At 46.3% G+C, this 23,310-nt stretch overlaps 1 protein-coding gene across 5 annotated transcripts in view; it reads left to right on the plus strand.

Moving 5' to 3' along the window:
• The window catches only part of LOC147092792 (NACHT, LRR and PYD domains-containing protein 3-like), a 76,559-nt gene that overhangs the window by 1,020 nt on the left and 52,229 nt on the right, over window positions 1–23,310 (plus strand). For all 5 annotated transcript variants that reach the window (XM_085976038.1, XM_085976037.1, XM_085976040.1 and 2 more), the window contains exon 2: window positions 7,906–8,071. The gene's annotated coding sequence lies outside the window, so the exon portion shown is untranslated. The remainder of the gene's footprint in view (window positions 1–7,905; window positions 8,072–23,310) is intronic.

The following is a 23,310-nucleotide window of genomic DNA, read 5'->3' on the forward strand; positions in this document are numbered from 1 at the left end:
TGCATAAGGACACCCAGGTCTCGTTGCACTTCCCCATCTCCCAATCTATTGCCTTCAGATAATAATCTGCTTTCCTGCTTTTGCCACCAAAGTGGACAACCTCGCATTGATCCACATTATACTGCATCTGCCATGCATCAGCCCAATCGCCCAACCTGTTCAAATCATACTGGAGTTTCACGGCATCCTCCTCACAGCACACACGCCCACCCAGCTTTGTGTTGTCTGCAAACTTGGAGATATTACATCTAGTTCCCTCGTCTAGATCATTAATATATAGTGTGAATAGCTGGGGTCCTAGGACCGATCCCTGCGGTACCCCACTAGTCACTGCCTGCCACTCAGAAAAAGACCCGTTTATTCCAACTCTTTGCTTCCTGTCTGCCAACCAGTTCTCTATCGAAGTCAGTACCTTGCCCCCAATCCCATGTGCCTTAACTTTACACACTAATCTCTTATGCGGGACCTTATCGAAAGCCTTCTGTAAGTCCAAATACACCACATCCACTGGTTCTCCCTTATCTATTCAAAGTTACATCCTCAAAAAATTCCAGTAGATTAGTCAAGCACGATTTACCTTTTGCAAATCCATGTTGACTTTGTCCGATCCTGTCACTGTTTTCCAAGTGCTCTGCTATTGCATCTTTTATAATGGACTCTAGCATTTTCCCCACTACCGAAGTCAGGCTTAGCGGCCTAAAATTCCCTGTTTTCTCTCTACCACCTTTTTTGAATAGTGGGGTAACATTAGCTACCCTCCAATCCATGGGAACTGTTCCAGAATCTATAGAATTTTGGAAGATGACCAGCAATGCATCTACTATTTCTAGGACCACTTCCTTAAGTACCCTAGGATGTAGATTATCAGGCCCTGGGGATTTATCGGCCTTCAATCCCGTCAATTTCCCTAACACCATTTCCGTACAAATACTGATTTCTTTCAGTTCCTCCCTCTCATTAGCCCCTATGTTCCCCGACATCTCTGGGAGGTTATTTGTGTCCTCCTTTGTGAAGACAGAACCAAAGTATGTATTTAATTGGTCTGCCATTTCTTTGTTCCCCGTTATAAATTCTCCTGATTCTGACTGCAAGGGACCTACGCTTGACTTCACCAATCTTTTTCTCTTCACGTATCTGTAGAAACTTTTACAGTCAGCTTTTATGTTCCCTGCTAGCCTCCTCTCGTACTCTATTTTCCCCCTCTTAATTAACCCCTTTGCCCTCCTTTGCTGAATCCTAAACTGCTCCCAATCCTCAGGTTTACTGCTTTTTCTGGCCAATTTATATGTCCTCCCCTTGGATCTTATGCTATCCCTAATTTCCCTTGTTAGCCACGGTTGAGTCACCTTTTTTTTTAATGCCAAACCGTGATGAACAAATTCTGTAGTTCATCCATACGATCTTTAAATGTTTGCTATTGCCTATCCACCGTCAACCCTTTGAGTAACATTCCCCAATCAATCCTACCCAACTCGCGCCTCATACCATCGTAGTTTCCTTTATTTAAATTCAGGACCCTAGTTTCTGAGTCAACTACTTACTCTCCATCTTAATGAAGAATTCGATCATATGATCGCTCCGCCCCAAGGGGCCTCGCACAACAAGATTGCTAATTATTCCTTTCTCATTACATAATACCAAGTCTAAGATGGCCTGATCTCTAGTTGGTTCCTCGACATATTGGTCCAGGAAACCATCCCATATACACTCCAGGAATTCCTCCTCCACAGTATTGTTACTAATTTGGTTAGCCCAATCTATATGTAGATTAAAGTCACCCATGATAACTGCTGTGCCCTTATTGCACGCGTCTCTAATTTCCCGTTTAATGCCATCCCCAACTTCCGCATTACTGTTTGGGGGTCTGTATACAACTCCCACTAATGTTTTCTGCCCCTTGGTATTTCTCAGCTCTACCCATACAGATTCCACATCATCAGAGCTAATATCCTTCCTTACAATTGTGTTAATCTCCTCTTTAACCAGCAATGCTACCCCACCTCCTTTTCCTTTTTGCCTGTCTTTCCTGAATATTGAATATCCCTGGATGTTGAGTTCCCAGCCTTAGTCACCCTGGAGCCATGTTTCCGTAATCCCAATCATATCCTATCCGTTTACATCTATTTGTGCAGCTAATTCATCCACCTTATTACGAATGCTGCTCACATTAAGACACAAAGCCTTCAGGCTTGTTTTTTTAACACTCTTAGACCTTTTAGAATTATTATTTACTGTGGCCATGTTTGATTTAAAGCCTTGATTTCTCTGACTGCCACTTTTGCTTTTCTCCTTCCTGTCTTTTGCTTCTATCGTTGTTTCCCTTTCCTCTGTCTCCCTGCACAGGTTCCCAACCCCCTGCCATTTCAGTTTAAACCCTCCCCCACAGCACTAGCAAACACTCCCCCTAGGACATCGGTCCCAGTCCTGCCCAGGTGCAAACTGTCCAGTTTGTACTGGCCCCACCTCCCCCAGAACCGGTTCCAATGTCCCAGGAATTTGAATCCCTCCCCCTTGCACCATTCCTCTAGCCACGTATTCATCTGAAATATCCTTCTATTTCTACTCTGACTAGCACGTGGCACTGGTAGAAATCCTGAGATTACTACCTTTTTGAGGTCCTATTTTTTAGTTTACCCCCTAACTCCCTATATTCAGCTTTTAGGACCTCATCCAGGATTTTACCCATATCGTTGGTACCTATATGCACCAGGACAACTGGCTGTTCACCCTCCCCTTCCAAAATGCTCTGCAGCCGCTCCGAGACATACTTGACTCTTGCACCAGGGAGGCAACATACCATCCTGGAGTCTCGATTGCTGCCGCAGAAACGCCTATCTATTCCCCTTACAATAGAACCCCCTATCACTATAGCTCTCCCCCTCTTTTTCCTCCCGTCCTGTGCAGCAGAACCACCCACGGTGCCAGGAAGTTGGCTGCTGCTGTCTTCCCCCGATAAGCCATCTCCCTCAACAATATCCAAAGCAGTATATCTGTTTGAGAGGGGGGTGGCCACAGGGGACCCCTGCACTACCTGCCTGCGCCTACTACTATGCCTGGCGTTCACCCATTCCCTTCCTGCCTGTGCAGCCTTTACCTGCGGTGTGACCAACTCATTAAACATGTTATTCACAACGCCCTCAGCATCACAAATGCTCCAGTATGTATCCATTCACAGCTCCAGCGCCGCAATGCGGTCTGCCAGTAGCTGCGGCTGGATACACTTCCCGCACACATGGTCTTCAGGGACACAGGAAGTGTCCCTGATTTCCCACATAGTGCAGGAGGAGCATACCCTGGTGCCGAGCTGTACTGCCATGACTTACCCTTTAATTAATTCGAATTAAATTAAATCAAATCAATCCCACCAATTACACTACAATTAAATGATATACTCAAGGGCCCTTGTTTACCAGCAGTCCCTGCTACACAACAGAGACCCTAGAAACTATAAACCACAAAATTTACGTTTGGAAAAAAGCGAGAAAGAGAGAAATACTCACCAACCAATCACTTATCTGCTTTCTGGTGATGTCACACTTCAATACTTTTTACTTCTCTCTCTTCTCTCGCTGACTGTGCCTCTCGCAGGTCCGCCGCGCAGCTCCGGTCCCAGGCCGCCTCTCAGTGCTCTTTTTATCCTCCTCTCGCTGACTCTGTGCCTCTCGCAGGTCTGCCGCTCAGCTCTGGTCCCAGGCCTCCTCTCTGCGCTGTTTTTATCCTCATCTCGCTGCCTCTGTGCCTCACGCAGGTCCGCCGCTCAGCTCCGGTCCCAGGCCTCCTCTCCGCGCTCTTTTTATCCTCCTCTCGCTGATTCTGTGCCTCTCACAGGTCCGCCGCTCAGCTCTGGTCCCAGGCCTCCTCTCCGTGCTCTTTTTATCCTCCTCTCGCTGACTCTCTGCCTCACGCAGGTCCGCCGCTCAGCTCCGGTCCCAGGCCTCCTCTCCGCGCTCTTTTTATCCTCCTCTCGCTGATTCTGTGCCTCTCACAGGTCCGCCGCTCAGCTCTGGTCCCAGGCCTCCTCTCCGTGCTCTTTTTATCCTCCTCTCGCTGACTCTGTGCCTCACGCAGGTCCGCCGCTCAGCTCCGGTCCCAGGCCTCCTCTCCGCGCTCTTTTTATCCTCCTCTCGCTGACTCTGTGCCTCTTGCAGGTCCGCCGCTCAGCTCCGGTCTGGCATGCTAGTTTTCTGTGTTTCTTGCACGAGGGCACCCAAATCTCTCTGAACACTAACATTTAAAAGTTTCTCACCATTTAAAAAATATTCTGTTTTTCTATTCCTACCAAAGTGAATATCGTCACATTTCCCTACATTATACTCCATCTGCCACCTTACTGCCCACTCACTCAGTCTATCTATATCCCTTTGCAGACTCTTTGTGTTCTCCTCGCAGCTTTAATCTATTTTTCCAATCTACCTTCGCCAACTCGCCCCTCATACCTATGTAATTGGCTTTATTTAAGTTTAAGACTCTAGTTTCGGACTTAGGCAAGTCACTCTCAAAATTAACGTGAAATTTTATCATATTATGATCACTCTGCCCAGAGGATCCTTGACTATGAGATTGCTAATTAACCCTGTCTCATTACACAGTACAAGACCTAAAATTACCTGTTCCCTGTTGGTTCCATGACATATTGTTGTAGGAAACTGTCTCGAATGCATTCCATGAACTGGTCCTGCAGACTCTTGGTCCATAGCCCTGTAGGTTACGGCTCTTCAAGTGCACACCCAAGTACTTTTTAAATGTGCTGAGGGTCTCTCCTCTACCACCCTTTCAGGCAGTGAGTTCCAGACCAGCATCACCCTCCGGGTGAAAAAGATTAAATCTCCTCTGCACCCTCTAGTGGATGGACCGGGGAGAAAGGTCTTTATTAGCCAAGGCATAGAATATAAGAGCAGGGAGGTTATGCTTGAACTGTATAAAACACTAGTTAGGCCGCAGCTAGAATACTGCATGCAGTTCTGGTCACCACATTACAGGAAGGATGTGAATGCACTAGAGGGGGTGCAGAGGAGATTTACGAGGATTTTGCCTGGGCTGGGGAATTTTAGCTATGTGGAAAGATTGGGGTTATTTTCTTTGGAACAGAGGAGGCTGAGGAGAGACCTAATTGAGGTGTATAAAATTATGAGGGGCCGAGATAGAGTGGATAGGACAGACCAATTTCCCTTAGCAGAAGGGTCAATAACCAGGAGGCATAGATTTAAAACAGATGGTCAAAGGATTAGAGGGGATTTGAGGAGAAAGTTTTTCACCCAGAGGGTGGTGGGGGTCTGGAACTCACTGCCTGAAAGGGTGGTAGAGGCAGAGACCCTCAGCACATTTAACAAATTGCTTGGATATGCCCTTGAAGTGCTGTAACTTACACGGCTACGGACCAAGTGCTGGAAAGTGGGATTAGGGTGGATAGCTCTTTGTTGGCCAGCACGGACAAGATGGGCCGAATGGCCTCCTGTGCTGTAACTTTCTTTGATTGTGTAACTCGGGGAGGATGGGCCCAGTGGGATCAGACAGTGTATAACCTGGGGAGGATGGGCCCAGTGGGATCAGACAGTGTGTATCCTGGGGAGGATGGGTCCAGTGAGATCAGACAGTGTATAACCTGGTGCGGATGGGCCCAGTGAGATCAGACAGTGTGTAACCCGGGGAGGATGGGCCCAGTGAGATCAGACAGTGTGTAACCCGGGGAGGATGGTCCCAGTGAGATCAGACACTGTGTAACTCGGGGAGGATGGGCCCAGTGGGATCAGACAGTGTGTATCCTGGGGAGGATGGGTCCAGTGAGATCAGACACTGTGTAACTCGGGGAGGATGGGCCCAGTGGGATCAGACAGTGTGTATCCTGGGGAGGATGGGTCCAGTGAGGTCAGACAGTGTGTATCCTGGGGAGGATGGGTCCAGTGAGATCAGACACTGTGTAACTCGGGGAGGATGGGCCCAGTGGGATCAGACAGTGTGTATCCTGGGGAGGATGGGTCCAGTGAGGTCAGACAGTGTGTATCCTGGGGAGGATGGGTCCAGTGAGATCAGACAGTGTGTAACCTGGGGAGGATGGGCCCAGTGGGATCAGACAGTGTATAACCTGGGGAGGATGGGCCCAGTGGGATCAGACAGTGTGTATCCTGGGGAGGATGGGTCCAGTGAGATCAGACAGTGTACAACCTGGTGCGGATGGGCCCAGTGAGATCAGACAGTGTGTAACCCGGGGAGGATGGGCCCAGTGAGATCAGACAGTGTGTAACCCGGGGAGGATGGGCCCAGTGGGATCAGACAGTGTGTATCCTGGGGAGGATGGGCCCAGTGAGATCAGACACTGTGTAACTCGGGGAGGATGGGCCCAGTGGGATCAGACAGTGTGTAACTCGGGGAGGATGGGCCCAGTGGGATCAGACAGTGTGTATCCTGGGGAGGATGGGCCCAGTGAGATCAGACAGTGTGTAACTCGGGGAGGATGGGCCCAGTGGGATCAGACAGTGTGTATCCTGGGGAGGATGGGCCCAGTGAGATCAGACACTGTGTAACTCGGGGAGGATGGGCCCAGTGGGATCAGACAGTGTGTATCCTGGGGAGGATGGGCCCAGTGAGATCAGACAGTGTGTAACTCGGGGAGGATGGGCCCAGTGGGATCAGACAGTGTGTATCCTGGGGAGGATGGGTCCAGTGAGATCAGACACTGTGTAACTCGGGGAGGATGGGCCCAGTGGGATCAGACAGTGTGTATCCTGGGGAGGATGGGTCCAGTGAGGTCAGACAGTGTGTATCCTGGGGAGGATGGGTCCAGTGAGATCAGACAGTGTGTATCCTGGGGAGGATGGGTCCAGTGAGGTCAGACAGTGTGTATCCTGGGGAGGATTGGCCCAGTTAGATCAGACAGTGTGTAACCTGGGGAGGATGGGTCCAGTGAGATCAGACAGTGTGTATCCTGGGGAGGATGGGCCCAGTGAGATCAGACACTGTGTATCCTGGGGAGGATGGGTCCAGTGAGGTCAGACAGTGTGTAACTTGGGGAGGATGGGCCCAGTTAGATCAGACACTGTGTATCCTGGGGAGGATGGGTCCAGTGAGGTCAGACAGTGTGTAACCCGGGGAGGATGGTCCCAGTGAGATCAGACACTGTGTAACTCGGGGAGGATGGGCCCAGTGAGATCAGACACTGTGTAACTTGGGGAGGATGGGCCCAGTGGGATCAGACAGTGTGTATCCTGGGGAGGATGGGCCCAGTGAGATCAGACAGTGTGTATCCTGGGGAGGATGGGTCCAGTGAGGTCAGACAGTGTGTATCCTGGGGAGGATGGGTCCAGTGAGATCAGACAGTGTGTAACCTAGGGAGGATGGGTCCAGTGAGGTCAGACAGTGTGTAACCCGGGGAGGATGGGCCCAGTGAGATCAGACACTGTGTAACCCGGGGAGGATGGGCCCAGTGAGATCAGACAGTGTGTATCCTGGGGAGGATGGGCCCAGTGAGATCAGACACTGTGTAACTTGGGGAGGATGGGCCCAGTGGGATCAGACAGTGTGTATCCTGGGGAGGATGGGCCCGGTGAGATCAGACAGTGTGTAACCTAGGGAGGATGGGTCCAGTGAGGTCAGACAGTGTGTATCCTGGGGAGGATGGGTCCAGTGAGATCAGACAGTGTGTATCCTGGGGAGGATGGGCCCAGTGAGATCAGACAGTGTGTAGGCGGTTTCGCTAAAGCACAGAGAAATTGTACATTTCCATCCAGAATTCTGGTGATTTTCCAGAAGCCCAGGCGGGCAGGACGAGGATCTGAGGAAATGGAGAAATTCAAACAGAAATACTCGGCCCTGAACTTTTACTTATCTGAAAAGTTGGAGGGAAATTGTACACTACATTCCACTTCACAACATCAATATTGTTCTCATTTTCTGCTCTGCCATAATTAGAACTCCCAGGGAATGACGGAGTGATTGAGAAATGTGCACAGCAGGAGTGAACAGGAATTGAAGACTGAGGAACAACAGCAGGTGAAATAGCACAGGATTGTTGGAGCACCAACCATAGAGAACCCTTCTGATTCAAAGAGCTTCCAGAGATCGACTGGGGAAAAAGGTAAGAGAGCGTCCCATTGACCCAGATACACACTGGTCCTGGAGATGGACAAGGGAGAAAGGTCAGAGAGTGTCCCATTGACTCAGATACACACTGGTCCTGGAGATGGACTGGGGAGAAAGGTCAGAGAGAATCCCATTGACTCAGATACACACTGGTCCTGGAGATGGACTGGGGAGAAAGGTCAGAGAGAATCCCATTGACTCAGATAAACACTGGTCCTGGAGATGGACTGGGGAGAAAGGTCAGAGAGAGTCCCATTGACTTGGATACACACTAGTCCTGGAGATGGACTGGGGAGAAAGGTCAGAGAGTCCCATTGACACAGATACACACTGGTCCTACAGACAGTACACAATGGTTACAAGGTAAGGCAGGATATGGTGAGAATGAGACTGGGAGAGTCTGACCACCGAGCATAATTATCCAGCATGAGTCCGTGCAATGGGACGTGAAGTGAGATCCGTTTCTGACTCTAAACACACAGTCATAGTGAATCTTGTGTGTTTTAGAGTAAAGGGGTTTGATCTGAGAAGTGACTCCAGTCTGGGGCAGATCCCAGCAGATGGACAGGTGGGGCTGAACTCACTGACACCATCAGATCTCCGTGTTAAAATAGCTCAGATCTGGTGACAAATCAAGGGGAAAGATTGAACAGAGAAACTAATTATAGTCAATTCATTGAACACGATGCAGAGACAAACCTCAAAGATCAGCACGGCCTGTGACCAGCAGGTACAGAGTATTGTCAGATGGTGAGTGCTGAGCACAACTTCATTACCTTTGGACATCCCCATTTTTTATTTCTGGGGACGGTGAAAGACCTGGAACGCCTGGTGAGTGTTTACCTCCTGTTTCATTGGTCACAGACACACACAATAGCAAAGCAAGCAGGGAATGTGCTTCCAAAATCAACGTCAGATACACAGCTAGCCTCAGATTCCCAGTATATTCTGAAATGGTGAGAACCCAAACCAAGTAAAGCACAGAATATAGTCCGAAATGGGGATGAGTAATAATATTAGAAATAAAAGCTGAAAATGCTGGAAACACTCAGCGGGTCAGGCAGCGTCTGGGGAGAGGAAGGTGGGGTTAATGTTTCAGATCCTGAACCCGTTCTCAGGAAAGGGCATTGACCTGAACCGTTAACCCCGCCGTCCCCTCCCCACAGACACTGCCTGACCCGCTGAGTGTTTCCACCATGTTCAGGTTTTATGACAGATTTCCAGCGTTTCCAGTGTTTTACTGTTGGTAATAATATTAGAAGTTGGTTTTGATATTAGAAGAGATATATGCTTCCTCCCTTGTACAATGTCCGTTTTATTCAGGGTGAGACTGTCCAGAATGCAATAAATTCCTGTCCCCACTCTGCTCCCTGCCTCCCCCTCTCTTTCCTCTGCCTCTACCCCCGTCACACTGACCTAACCCCTGTGCCCGCTGGACGCCCAAGCCCTCGGCCTGTGAGTGTGACCAGGCTTTCCATTGTAAGTGTTTCCTAGACCGTGCACCCTGCTGATGTGTGGAGATACATGAAAAGCATCCACCAGCTGTGTCAGTGGGAGGGATTCTCATGGATGAGCAGCACGTGTGGGGACAGGTAGACAGGTAAGATTAGCCATTGCCTTCAGTCCACGCCACGAGCTGTGTTCCCGAGGCATCGACTCCATCCCTCTCCCTGCCCACTGTCTGAGGCTGAATCAGAGCATCCGCAATCTTGCTGTCGTATTTGACCGTACGATGATCTTCTGACCACATATCCACTCCGTGACCAACACCGTCTACTTCCAGCTCTGTAACAGCGCCGGTCTCTGCCCCTGCCTCAGCTCATCTGTTGCTGACACCCTCACCCATTCCTTTGTTACCTCTAGACGTGACTGTTCCAAGGCTCTCCTGACCGGCCTCCTCCTCCCACTCTCCATAAACTTGAACTTGTCCAAAATTCTGCTCCATGTATTCTAACTCTCAACAAGTCCCATTCAGCCATCATCCCTGTGCTCGCTGATCTGTATTGGCTCCGGGTCTGGCATTACATTGATTTTATAATTCTCATCCTTGATTTCAAACCCCTCCATGGCCTTGTCCCTCCTTCTGTCTGTAATCTCTTCCAGTCCTACATCCCTCCGAAATCCCTGCGCTCCTCCAATTCTGATCTGTGACGCATCTCCGATTTCCTTCTCTCCACCATTGGCGGCCGTGCCTTTAGCTGCGGAGGCCCTAAGCTCTGGAATTCCCTCTTTAAATATCTCTACCTCTCTGCTCCTTTTAAGACGCTCCTTAAAACCTACTTCTTTGTCCAAATGTAGAATAAGAGCGGTGGCAGCAGGCTCGTGTGGACCATAAACACCGGCACAGACCACTTGGGCTGAATAGCCTGTTTCTCTGCTGTTAATTCTATGTAATTCTATGTAAAACAGGAAGTGACAATACCACATTTTCTGAGACAGTTTTGTACAAAGCGAGCTTTGGTCTTATTCTGTACCCTGCAACACACAAACCACTGCAGTGGAACTGGGAGATTCCAGTCGCTCAGCCAGATCGCGTGGAATATTCTGTAAAAGTGAAATGAGTTTAACCGTTCCTGTAACATTCAATGAGACTTGTGTATTTCAGAGGAGAGGCTTTTCTCAGAGATTCGCCCAGTTTGACACGTGGGTGAAGAGTTAGACATGTGCATCTCCATCTCCAGCCTCCCTTTCCTCAATCTTTTGTCACCTGAATCTCGGCAAAGCTTTTTCACAGCTTCATGTTTGAATCTCTCCAATCGGGTTTTCGCTTCTGCCACAGCACAAAAATGGCAATAATCAAAGTCCCAGGCGACGCTTTCTAAGACTGTGACCGTAGTAAACATAGAAACATAGAAGATAGGAGCAGGAGTAGGCCATTCAGCCCCTCGAGCCTGCTCTGCCATTCAACGAGATCATGGCTGATCATCCAAATTCAGTACCCTGTCCCTGCCTACACCCATATCCCTTGATCCCTTTAGCCTTAAGAAATATATCTAACTCCTTGAATATATTTAATGAATTGGCCTCCACTGCCTTCTGTGGTAGAGAATTTCACAGGTTCACCACTCTCTGGGTGAAGAAATTCCTCCTCAACTCTGTCCTAAATGGCTTACTCCTTAGGCTGTGACCCCTGGTTCTGGACTCCCCGGCCATCGGGAACATCCTTCCTGCATCAAGTCTCTGTGGTCCTGTTAGAATTTTATCAGTTTCAATGAGATCCCCTCATTCTTCTAAACTCGAGTATAAGCCCAATCGACCCAATCTCTCCTCGTACGTCATTCCTGCCATCCCAGGTATCAGTCTGGTGAATCTTCGCTGCACTCCCTCCATGGCAAGAACATCCTTCCTCAGATAAGGCGACCAAAACTGCACACAATACTCAAGGTGTGGTCTCACCAAGGCCCTGTACAACTGCAGCAAGACATCCTTGTTCCTCTACTTGAACCCTCTCACTACGAAGGCCAACATACCATTTGCCTTCTTAACCGCCTGCTGCACCTGCATGCTTACCTTCAGCGACTGGTGCACAAGGACACCCAGGTCTCGTTGCACTTCCCCTTCTCCCAATCTATTGCCGTTCAGATAATAATCTGCCTTCCTGTTTTTGCCACCAAAGTGGATAACCTCGCATTTATCCACATTATACTGCATCTGCCATGCTTCTGCCCAGTCACCCAACCTGTCCAAATCATACTGGAGTTTCTCGCCATCCTCCTTACAGCATACACGCCCACCCAGCTTTGTGTCATCTGCAAACTTGGAGATATTACATCTAGTTCCCTCATCTAGATCATTTATATTTATTGTGAATAGCTGACGGGGTCTAGGACCGATCCCTGTGGTACCCCACTAGTCACTGCCTGCCACTCGGAAAAAGACCCATTTATTCCAACTCTCTGCTTCCTGTCTGCCAACCAGTTCTCTATCGAAGTCAGTACCTTGCCCCCAATCCCATGTGCCTTAACTTTACACACTAATCTCTTATGCGGGACCTTATCGAAAGCCTTCTGAAAGTCCAAATACACCACATCCACTGGTTCTCCCTTATCTATTCAAAGTTACATCCTCAAAAAATTCCAGTAGATTAGTCAAGCACGATTTACCTTTTGTAAATCCATGTTGACTTTGTCCGATCCTGTCACTGTTTTCCAAGTGCTCTGCTATTACATCTTTTATAATGGACTGTAGCAATTTCCCCACTACCAATGTCAGGCTTACTGGTCTATCATTCCCCGTTTTCTCTCTACCACCTTTTTTGAATAGTGGGGCAACATTAGCTACCCTCCAATCCATGGGAACTGTTCCAGAGTCTATCGAATTTTGGAAGATGACCAGCAATGCTTCTACTGTTTCTAGGGCCACTTCCTTAATTACCCTAGGATATAGATTATCAGGCCCTGGGGATTTATCAGCCTTCAATCCTGTTAATTTCCCTAACACCATTTCCCTACAAATACTGATTTCTTTCAGTTCCTCCCTCTCATTAGACCCTATGTTCCCCGACATCTCTGGGAGGTTATTTGTGTCCTCTTTTGTGAAAACAGAACCAAAGTATGTATTTAATTGGTCTGCCATTTCTTTGTTCCCCATTATAAATTCCCCTGATTCTGACTGCAAGGGACCTACGTTTGACTTCACCAATCTTTTTCTCTTCACATATCTATAAAAGCTTTTCCAATCTGTTTTAATGCTACCTGCAAGCTTACTCTCATACTCTATTTTCCCCTTCTTAATTAATCCCTTTGTCCTCCTTTGCTGAATCCTAAACTGCTCCCAATCCTCAGGTTTACTGCTTTTTCTGGCCAATTTATATGTCCTCTCCTTGGATCTTATGTTATCCCTAATTTCCCTTGTTAGCCATGGTTGAGTCACCTTTTTTTGTTTTATTTTTATGCCAAACAGTGATGAACAAATGTTTGCCATTGCCTAGCCACCATCAACCCTTTGAGTAACATTCCCCAATCAATCCTACCCAACTCGCGCCTCGATACCATCGTAGTTTCCTTTAATTAAATTCAGGACTCTAGTCTCTGAGTCAACTACTTCACTCTCCATCTTAATGAAGAATTCGATCATATTATGATTGCTCTGCCCCAAGGGGCCTCGCACAACAAGATTGCTAATTATTCCTTTCTCATTGCATAATACCAAGTCTAAGATGGCCTGATCTCCAGTTGGTTCCTCGACATATTGGTCCAGGAAACCATCCCGTATACACTCCAGGAATTCCTCCTCCACAGTATTGTTACTAATTTGGTTAGCCCAATCTATATGTAGATTAAAGTCACCCATGATAACTGCTGTGCCCTTATTGCACGCATCTCTAATTTCCCGTTTAATGCCATCCCCAACCTCCGCATTACTGTTTGGGGGTCTGTATACAACTCCCACTAACGTTTTCTGCCCCTTGGTATTTCTCAGTTCTGCCCATACAGATTCCACATCATCAGAGCTAATATCCTTTCTTTCAATTATGTCAATCCCCTCTTTAACCAGCAATGCTACCCCACCTCCTTTTCATTTTTGTCTATCTTTCCTGAATATTGAATACCCCTGGATGTTGAGTTCTCAGCCTTGGTCACCCTGGAGCCATGTTTCCGTAATCCCAATCAAATCATATTCGTTTACCTCTACTTGCGCAGCTACTTCATCCACCTTATTACGAATGCCCCTTGCATTAAGACACAAGGCCTTCAGGCTTGTTTTTTCAACACTCTTACACGTTTTAGCATTATTATTTACTGTGGCCATGTTTGATTTAAACCCATGATTTCTCTGAATGCCTCCTTTGTTTTTCTCCTTCCTGTCTTTTGCTTCTATCCTTGTTTCCCTTTCCTCTGTCTCCCTGCTCAGGTTCCCAACCCCCTGCCATTTTAGTTTAAACCCTCCTCCAGAGTAGTAAGCTATCCTTCCTCATTCTTCTCGACCTCTGCAGTCTTTGACACGTTCGAGCACAACATCCTCTGAAGCCTCCTCTCCATTGTCCTGCTCAGTGGGACTGCCCTCGCTTGGCTCCACTTTTACCCATCCAGTTGTAGCCAGAGAATCTCCATCAACAGCTTCTCTTCCCGCTCCGCACTGTTAGTTCTGGAGTCCCCCATGGATCTTCTCTCGCCCCCTCCTATTTCTCATCTACATGCTGCCCCTTGGAGACATTATCCGAAGACAAGTGTTCAGCTTTCATATGTACGTCAACAATTGTCTGCTCCACATCACCACCACCTTTCTCGAACCTTCCACTGCCTCTGCTTGCTCACGCTGCTTGTCTGACATCCATCTGAGATGAGGTACACATTTCTCCAATTAAACATTGGGAAGACCAAAGACATGGTCTTTGGCAGCGGCCAGGAATTCTGTTCCCTCCCCGTCCCAATCATTGTCTGAGATTTAAACATACTGTTCGCAATTGCTGAGTTCTATCCGATGCCAAGCTGAGCTTCTGACCCGATATTGTCTCCAGCTCAAAGACTGCCAACTTCCACCTCTAACATCAGCCATCTTCGTCCCTGCTTCAGCCCATCTGCTGCTGAAACCCTCATCCATTCTTTTATCACCTGGAGACTCTAATTTTCCATTGCTCTCCGAGTCGGCTTTGATCCTTTCACCCTCCATAAACTTAAATGCATCAAAAACCCTGTTCACCGATCACCCCTGTCCTTGTGAACCTACATTGTCTCCCGGTCCCCCAGCACCTCCAAATTAAAACTCTCATCCTTGTTTAAACCCCTTCATAGTCTTGTCCCTTCCTGTCTCTGTAACCACCTCCAGTCCTACAATCCCCCACCTCCAAGATTTCTATTACAAAAGCAAAATACTGTGGATGCTGGAAATCTGAAATAAAAACCGAAAATGCTGGAAATGCTCAGCAAGTCAGGTAGCACCTGTGGAGAGAGAAACAGAGTTAGCGTTTGAGGTCATGACAAAGGGTCATCGACCTGAAACATTAACTCTGTTTCTCTCTCCACAGATGCTGCCTGACCTGCTGAGTATTTCCAGCATTTTCTGTTTTTATCCAAGATCTCTCTGTTTCTCCGACTCTGGTCTCTTGTGCATTTCACACTCTCCTCATCCCAACGGTGGCGGCCGTGCCTTCAGCTGTCCCGGCTCTGAAATTCCGTACCTAGACCTCTCTGCCTCCCTCTCCTCCTGCAAGAGCCGCCTAAAACCCACTTTTTTAAGAACATGAGAAATAGAAGCAGGAGGAGGCCATTTGACCCTTGGAGCCTGCTCTGCCATTCAATAATATCACAGCTGATCTATTACCACATCTCCACTTTCCTGCACTATCCCCCTATCCCTTCATTCCATTAATATTCAAAAATCTATCGATCTGTGTCTTCAATATACTCAACGACACAGCCTCCTCCACCCTCTGAGTGAAGAAATTGCTCCTCATCTCAGTCCTAAATGGCCGAACCCTTTTTCTGAGACTGACCCCTGGTTCTATTCTCCCCAGCCAGGGGTAACGTTCTCCCTGCATCTACCCTGTCGAACCCTGTATGAATTTTGTATGTTTCAATGAGATCACCTCTCATTCTACTAAACTCTAGAGAATATAGGCCCAGCCTACTCAATCTCTCCTCCTAGGACAATTCCCCCATCCCAGGAACCAGTCTGGTGAACCTTCGTTTCACTGCATCTAAGGAAGGAAATAGCAGAGGCTCTGACAATCATTTTCCAATCCTCTCTGGCTACAGATGTGGTGCCGGAGGACTGCTAACGTGGTACCGTTGTTTATAAAGGGAGAAAGGGATAGACCGAGTATTATAGGCCAGCCAGCCTAACCTCGGTAGTGGGAAAATTATTGGAAAAACTTCTGAGGGACAGGATAAATCTTCATTCAGAAAGACATGGATTAATCAAGGATAGTCAGCATGGATTTGTTAAGGGGAGGTCGTGTCTGACAAACTTGATTGAATTTTTTCAGGGAGTAACAAGGAGGGTCGATGAGGGTTGTGCGTTTGATGTAGTGTATATGGATTTTAGCAAGACTTTTGATAAGGTCCCACATGGCAGACTGGTCACGAAGTTAAAAGCCCATGGGATCCAAGGCAAAGTGGCAAGTTGGATCCCAAATTGGCTCAGAAGTAGGAAGCAAAGGGTTATGGTCGATGGGTGTTTTTTGTGACTGGAAGGCTGTTTTCAGTGGGGTTCTGCAGGGCTCAGTACTAGGTCCCTTGCTTTTTGTGATATATATCAAAGATTTAGACTTGAATATAGTGGGTATGATTAAGAGGTTTGCAGCTGAAACAAAAATTGGCAGTGCGGTGGATAATGAAGAAAGCTGCAGACTGCTGGAAGATATCAATGAACTGGTCAGGTTGACAGAACAGTGGCAAATGGAATTCAATCTGGACAAGTGCAAGTTAATGCATTTGGGGAGGGCTAATAAGGCGGAGAATACACAATAAATGGTAGGACACTGAGTAGTGTAGAGGAACAGAGGGACCTTGGAGTGCATGTCCACAGATCCCTAAAGATAGCAGGACAGGTAGATAAGGTGGTTAAGAAAGCATACGCCTTTATTAGCCGAGGCATAGAATATAAGAGCAGGGAGGTTGTGCTTGAACTGTATAAAACGCTAGTTAGGCCTCAGCTAGAGTACTGTGTGCAGTTCTGGTCACCACATTGCAGGAAAGATGTGATTGCGCTAGCGAGGGTACAGAGGAGATTTACGACGATGTTTCCTGGACTGGAGAATTTTAGCTATGAGGAAAGATTGGCGAGGTTGGGGTTATTTTCTTTGAGGGGCCTAGATAGAGTGGATAGAAAGGAACTATTTCCCTTAGCAGAAGGGTCATTAACCGGGGGGGGGGGGGGCACAGAATTAAAGCAATTGCTCAGAAGCCTAGAGGGGATTTGAGGAGAATTCTTTTCACCCAGAGGGTGGCGGGGTCTGTAACTCACTGCCTGAAAGGGTGGTAGAGGCAGAGACCCTCATCACATTTAAAAATTATTTGGATATGCACTTGAAGTGCCGTAACCTACAAGGCTATGGACCAAGTGCTGGAAAGTGGAATTAGGGTGGATAGCTCTTTGTCGGCCGGCATGGACAAGATGGGCCGAATGGCCTCCTTCTGTTCTGTAAATTTCTATGATTCTATGGCAGGTATATCCTTTCTTGGGTAAGGAGACCCAAACGGTACACAATACTCCCGGTGTAGTCTCACCTGGGCCCTATATAATTGTAATAAGACGTCTTTACTCTTATAATCAAATCCTATTGTGATAAAGGCCAACATACCATTTGCTTTCCTAATTGCTTGCTGTACCTACATGTTAACTTTCAGTGATTCGCGTACAAGAACACCCAGGTCCCTCTGAACACCAACGTTTCCCAATCTCGCACCATTTAAAAATACTCTGCTTTTCTCTTTTTCCTTCCAAAGTGGATAACTTCATTTCTCCACGTTATATTCCATTTGCCATGTTCTTGCCCACTCACTTAACCTGTCTATATCCCCTTGAAGCCTCCTTGCATCCTCCTCACAACTTACATTCCCACCCAGCTTTGTATCATCGGCAAACTTGGATATAATGGCCCAGAAATTCGGGTCTCCACGGGTGAGTGCGCATGGGGTACTCACCCGTAAGCCCAATGGAAGTGCCGGTTTCGTGCATGCACTGCGCATGCGCGGGAAACCGACACTTCCGTTCCCCTGAAAGAAGGGGTTGACAGGTGGAACGCGTGCGCCGGAGAGGCAGCGCGTGCGCCTGGAACTTACGTTTTTTTGCAGGGTTCTCCGGGAGGGTAAGTCTCCAGCAGTTACACTTTTAAAAAGCAGGCGCAAGGCCTGCTTTTTACAAGGTAAGTGGTGAATTAATTACAATTAAAACATTTTTTCCACAAGTTTATTATTTTTAATTACTTTAAAGAAAGGTAAGTTTATTTTTAGCCCCGTTAGAAAATAACATTATTTTTTTCAAAAATTTAAATTATTGTTTAAAATAGTTATTTCATGTAATTTATAGTTTTTAAAAAATGTGATTTTTAAAAAATTTATTTGAAGATTTAGTGATGTTTTGGGGCTTACAGTATTTATAGGTTTGATAGCTCTTCCTGTCAAACTTATGAATGGAGCATTCCCTGCTCCGATTGGCTCTCCATGGCCCACGTGATCCCAAGCGACGCATCGAACTAACTGCGCCCCTGGGATACACAAGCACTGTGCGCCGGCAGTTGGAGAAGGCCCAGGATCGGAATCCCACACGGGCCCACAGCTCAACGGCCAGCGCGCTAGGTAAGTGCAGGTCGGAGGCTTGCACCCGCGGGAAGCCCCCGACCTGAATTTCTGGGCCATTACTTTTGGTCGACTGATCCAAATCATTGCTGTAGATTGTGAATAGCTGAGGCTCAAGCACTGATCCTTGTGGTACCCTACTAGTTACAGCCTGGCAATCCGAAAATGACCCGTTTATTCCTACTCTCTGTTTTCTGTCTGTTAATCAATCCTCAATCCATGCTAGTATATTACCCCCAATCCCATGAGCCCTAATTTTGTTTAATAACCTCTTGTGTGGCACCTTATTGAATGCCTTCTGAAAATCCAAATACCCCACATCCACTGGTTCCCCCTTATCTATTGTTACTTACAACCTCAAAACACTAACAGATTTGTAAAACACGAATTCCGTTTCATAAATCCATGCTGACTCTACCCAATCCTATTATTATTTTCTAAGATGCTCTGTTGCCACGTCCTTAATAATAGATTCTAGCATTTTCCCTGCTACTGATGTCAGGTTAACTGGTCTGTAATTCCCCGTTTTCTCTTTCCCTCCTTTCTTAAATCGTGGGGTTACATTTGCTACTTTCCAATCCGCGGGAACCGTTCTAGAATCTGGAACTTTAGAAAATGACAACCAATGCACCTACTCTCTCTATAGACACCTCTTTCATAACTCTAGGATATAGACCATCAGGTCCAGGGGATTGATCGGCTTCCAGACCCATTAATTTCTCCAGTACTATTTTTTTACTAATACTAATTTCTTTCAGTTCCTCATTCTCGCTAGACCCTTGGTTCTCCACTATTTCCGGGAATTTTTGTATCTCTTGCCCAAAACCTTAAATCTGTGTCCCCTTGTCCTTGTACCATCCATTAGTGGGAACAGCCTTTCCCCGTCTAGCCTATCCAAACCCATCATAATCTTGTACACCTCTATCACATCACCCCTCAACCTCCTTTGCTCGAATGAAAACAAATCCAGCTTATCCAACCTGTCCTTGTAGCTAATATATTACCCTCAACCCCATGAGCCCTTATCTTGCGTAGCAACCTTATGTGTGGCACCTTATCAAATGCCTTTTGGAAATCCAAATATATTACATCCACCAGTTCCCCTTTATCTGCCCAGCTAGTTGCATCCTCAAAAAGCACTAATAAGTTGTTTAAGCATGATTTCCCTTTCATAAAACCATGTTGACTCTGCCTGATCATATTCTGATTTTCTAAGTGCCCTCTTACCACTCCCTTAATAATGGATTCCAGCATTCTCCTGATGTCAGGCTCACTGGCCTGTAGTTCCCTGCTTTCTCTCTTTCCCCCTTTCTTGAATAGTGCGATTACATTTTCTACCTTCCGATCTGCTGGGACTGTTCCAGAATCTAGGGAATTTTGGAAGATCGCAACCAATGCATCCATTATCTCTGCAGCCACCTCTTTTAGAACCCTAGGATGTAGGCCATCAGGCCCAGGGGGTTTGTCGGCTTTTAGTCCCATTAGTTTCTCCAGTACTTTTTTTCTCTACTGATATTAATTACTTTAAGTTCCTGGCTCTCATCAGCCCCTTGGTTCCCTGCTATTTTTGGTATGCTATTTGTGTCTTCTACTGTGAAGACAGATACAAAATATTTGTTTGAAGTCTGTGCCATTTCCTTATTCCCCATTATAATTTCCCTGTCTCAGCTTGTAAGGGACCAATGCTTACTTTTGTTACTCTCCATGTTTATATACTTTTAGAAGCTCCTGCAATTTTTTAATGTTTCTTGCTGGTATACTCTCATTCTATTTTCTCCCTTTATCAATTTTTGGTCATCCTTTGCTGGTTAACAGAATAAAACTTCCAAATGCAATTTCACACATTGAAGGTCTGCTCCTGTAAATAGCATTCAAGTACATTTATCGTTTATTACACGCTTAGTAACAAAACGTTGGAGGTCGATACCATCAGAAACTTGGAATCATACAGCTCAGAATGAGGCCATTCGGCACAACGTGCCTGTACCCACTCTCTGAAAGAGCAATCCAATGTGTCCCACTCCCCTGCTCTCTCCCCAGAGCACTGCTAATATTGGCCCCTTCGTGTATTTAACTACAGGAAACTTTGTGCTATCCGGCACCGACGGGACCAAGCTGTTGCCGTCCCATCAAAACTGCCGGACAAACCAGCGCTAATGTTGAAACATACGGAGATTTTGAGCTCCGTATTTGGCAACAAACCCTGTGCTTCTAAACAGTCGGCCGTACATTGCAAGCGTCTCTGTAGCTTAGCAACAGCTTCAGCGAGACCTTGCAGAGCCTGACTGGTGAAAATAAAGCAACGAAAAGAAAAAAAAACCTAACGAAACGGCTCCTGATTTTTGCCGGTGGCTCGAGCATTCCGGATAGTTAACCTCCGGATAAACCAAAGTTTCCTGTAATTCAGTTTTAAAAGTTATTATTGGCTCTGCTCCCACCACTCTTTCAGACATTGCATTCCAGATCATAATAACTCGATGCCTAAAAACAATCCGCTCATCTCACCTCTGGCTCTTTTGTCAATTACATTAAATCTGTGTCCTCTATTTACTGACCCTTCTGTCAGTAGATACAGTTGCTCCTTATTTACTCTATGGAAACACCTTTGTGATTTTGAACACTTCTATTAAATCTCTCCTTAACCTTTTCTGCTCTAAGTAGAACAAGTCCAGCTCCTCTAGTGTCTCCATGTAGCTGAAGTCCCTCATCTCTGTTACCATTCTAGTAAATCTCCTCTCCAAGGCCTTGAAAGCCTTCCTAAAGTGTGGCACCCAGAATTGGACACAATGCTCCAGCTGAGGCCTAACCAGTGTGTGATAATGGCTCAGCATAACTTCGTTGCGTTTGTACTCAATGGTCAAAACTGGCAGATGGAGTTCAATGTGGGAAAGTGTGAGGTAATTCACTTTGGACCTAAAAAGGAGAGATCAGAGTATTTTCTAAATAGTTAGAAGCTAGGAACCGTGGATGAGCAGAGAGAATTATGGCTCCAAATATAGAAATTACTAGAAGCTAGTGGATAAGTACAAAAATAAGTAAAACGGCTAATGGAATGTCAGGCTTTATCTCAGGAGGGCTGGAACACAAAAGTAGTCTTCCAGCTGTACAGAGCTCTGGTTAGAACAGGTTTAGAGTTCCATGTTGTTCTGGGCACCGCACCTCAGGAAGAATATCTTGGATTTGGTGGTGGTGCAGCTCAGAGTTAAGAGTTAAATTATGAGGACTGATTGCATAGACGAAGCTTGTAATCTCTTGAATATAAAGTGTTAAGGGGTGATCTAATTGAGGTGTTTAAGATGATCTAAGGAATTGATGAGATAAAGAGAGATAAACTGTTTCTTCTGATGGAGGAGTCCAGTACAAGGGGGCATAACCTTAAAAGCAGAGCTGGGCCGTTCAGTGGTGACGTTAGAAAGCATTTCTTCACACAAAGGGTAGTGGAAATCTGGAACACTCGCACTCAACAGCTGTTGAGGCTGGGGGTCAATTGAAACTTTCAAAACTGTGATTGATAGATTTTTGTTAGGCAATGGTATTTAGGCTTATGGAACCAAGGCGGGGAGATGGAGTTAAGATAAAGATCAGCCACGATTGAATTGAATGGTGGAACAGGCTCGAGCCAGTGAATAGCCTACTGTTCCTACGTTCCTATATTCCTGTGTCTCTATTTATAAAGCCAGTGATCCCGTATGCTTTTCTAAAAGCTTTATGAACTTGTCCTGCCACCTTCAATGATTTCTGTATGTATGCCCCCATGTTTGTCTGTTCTTGCACCCCCTTTACTCTTGTACTATTTATTTTTTATTGCATCTCCTCATTCATTCTTCACACTTCTCTGCATTAAATTTCACCTGCCATGTGTCTGTGCAATTCACCAGACGGTTTATGTCCTCCTGACTTCTTCCATTATCCTCCTCAGGGTTTACGACTTTTCCATGTTTTGTGTCATCTGCAAACTATGAAATGATGCCTTATACACCCAAGTCCAGGTCATTACTATATATTAAAAAGAGCAATGCTCGTAATACCAATCCCTGGAGATACCACTATAACTTCTCTCCAGTCTGAAAAACCTCGCTTCACCACAACCTTCTGCTTTCTGTCCCTTCCCTAATTTAGTATCCACGCTAACATTGCACCTTTAATGTCATTGGCTTCAATTTTGCCAACAAGTCTAGTATGAGGTACTTTGCTAAAAGTCTTCTAAAGTTCCATATACACAGCATCAACTGTACAACCTTCAACAGTCCGCTCCCTCATTTCATCGAAGAAATGAAACTAGTCAGACTTGATTTTGTTTTTAACCAATCTGTTCTGGATGTCGTTTATTAACCCATGTTTTTCCAAGTGACAAGTACTTTTGTCTCTGGCTATTGTCTCAATGATTTATCTTGAAGTTTCCTGAACACCAGCACTAGACTGACTCGCCTGTAATTAATTGGTTTACCACACGCCCCATTTTTAAACAAAGGGGTAACATTTGCAATCTCCAGTCCTGTGGCACCACTCCCTTATCCAAGGAGGATTCAAAGATTGTGGCCAGAGCCTTACTTCTCTCAGTAACCCAGGATGCATCCCATCCAGACCGGTGACTTTTCCACTTTGAGCGCTGTTAACTGTTTTAGTACTGACTCTTGGTCTATTTATATCCTGTCCAATTTCTCTATCACATTCTCCTTTACTGTAACATTGGCAGCATCCTCTTCTTTAGTGAACACAGAGGCAAAGTACTCATTTAGTACCTCAGCCATGCCCACTGCATCCACAAGAAGATTGCCCTTTTGGTCCTTAATCATCGCACCTTCCATTGACTGTCCTTTTAGGCTTTACATGCTTAAGAAAGATTTTAATGTTCCCTATTATATTCCCACGAATCGTTTCTGATTTTTTCCATGCCCCTCTTAGTTTGTTTTTGATTTCTCCTCTGTACTTTCTGTATTCAACTTGATTCCCTACTGTGCTGTTGTCGTGTATTTATTCCAGTGTCTGCGTG

Source organism: Somniosus microcephalus, unplaced genomic scaffold (genome assembly GCF_052327205.1).
Source record: "Somniosus microcephalus isolate GS21.2 unplaced genomic scaffold, FLI_Smic_1.0 unresolved_chr2, whole genome shotgun sequence".
NCBI lineage: Eukaryota > Metazoa > Chordata > Chondrichthyes > Squaliformes > Somniosidae > Somniosus > Somniosus microcephalus.